At 43.5% G+C, this 1,603-nt stretch overlaps 1 non-coding gene across 1 annotated transcript; it reads left to right on the forward strand.

Moving 5' to 3' along the window:
- The first annotated feature begins 1,530 nt into the window (after positions 1-1,530).
- TRNAK-UUU (transfer RNA lysine (anticodon UUU)) lies at positions 1,531-1,603 on the forward strand. Its single transcript has one exon. It is a non-coding gene; the product is annotated as a tRNA-Lys (tRNA).

The following is a 1,603-nucleotide window of genomic DNA, read 5'->3' on the forward strand; positions in this document are numbered from 1 at the left end:
ACAGATGGTGCAGGACAGAGCCATCTACAGTCAATTGTCCTGGTTAATGGGAGCCATCAAGAGTCCAAACCACTATTAGTGGCCCACACTTTGCATCATTACAACAAGACCTCAGAGTTATTGTTCATATTTCTAGTTTCAGATACAAGAATGATCGGTTCATACACATACGATGAACACACACAGTCGATTATAAACTTTGTAATGCTACCTTACATGCATAAAGCATATTCCAGTTACATTATATTCACACTCATTAGCATATTTTAATAAAATCATATGGAGTGCAACGTCATAGCAGGGAAAGGGTTTTACTGCAGCACCTGGGAGCAGTTGAGTTTCATGTTCAGGCTGTGGTATGAGTTTCTCCAGGTTTCTCGTAAGCACACAGGGCCCTTAGCAGGTGCTCTCGATACAGGAATGGCCCAGACATGATAAAGTGATGGGAATTGCGTTTTCCTTTTTAATTTTTGTATTTCCAATGACATTTCTGTTTGTGATTTCGTTTTGCTTTGTATAACTGTGTTTTCTCCTGGATTTGCTATTTAACTAAAAAAAGAATAAGGCCTCAGGGGGCCGGATGGAGGAGCAGGCTGGGGCTAGGACTGCTAAGAGAGTGAAAGCATCAGGTTTTCTGTATTGTTTTCTGCCCTCATTTTCTGAGCAGTTTCTTTTCAGCATCAAATTTGCTCAGTTGGTAGAGCATCAGACTTTTAATCTGAGGGTCCAGGGTTCAAGTCCCTGGTCAGGTAGAAGGACAATTCCCCAAGATTTTCAGAAGGCATCTCTTGAGGACTCTCTTTGACTTCAGTTTTTCCTTTTCAGAACTTGGCCTTTCCTAGGAAGGGCTCTTTACTGCTTGGGACTGAAAGTGCTACTTCCTCACCTGTCCACTGGCATTACAGTCTGGAGGAAGAAAGGCCTCTGGGCCTGTAACAAAGTGCTGTGTGCTGATTTTTTGAGCAAATGTAGGGCTGGCCAGAAAGGCATATTCCCACTGGGTATTCCCTGAGAGAAAAAATTGTCCCCACAGAGTCTTTCATGCCAGAAGTCAAACTCTCTTGGCTGGTCCCATGGTGTAAGGGCTGGTATTCAGAGCTGTGAATCCTGAAATCAAAGTTCAAGCCCCTGTAGAATTGTGGGGTCCTTTCATTGCCAGCTAATTATTCTGGGATTTCCAAAGCTTCCTCTTGCTCTCTTCAATGACATGGTAGCCTGTCTCTTGCCTGCTAGCTGTTGTGACTCGCACAAGAGGGCATGTTTGATCCCAAAGCAAGGCCCTCCCTTAGGCTCAGTCTGAATAGAGGTCAATGTAGCACTGCATGAGACAGGTCAATTTTATTTTGCTTTGTATAACTGTGTTTTCTCCTGGATCTGATATTTAACTAAAAAAAGAAGAATGTCTCTGGGTGCCACATGGAGAAGCAAGATGGGCCTAGGGCTGCTAAAGAAGCAAGAGTAGCAAATTTTCTGCCCTCTTTTTCTTGACTAGTTTCTCTTCTGCATCAAACTTGCCCTTTTTTTCCATGAGCCTGGCTAGCTCAGTTGGTAGAGCATCAGACTTTTAATCTGATGGTCCAGGGTTCAAATTCCTGGTCAGGTG

The sequence above is a fragment of the Gopherus flavomarginatus genome, chromosome 16 (assembly GCF_025201925.1).
Source record: "Gopherus flavomarginatus isolate rGopFla2 chromosome 16, rGopFla2.mat.asm, whole genome shotgun sequence".
Classification (NCBI taxonomy): domain Eukaryota; kingdom Metazoa; phylum Chordata; order Testudines; family Testudinidae; genus Gopherus; species Gopherus flavomarginatus.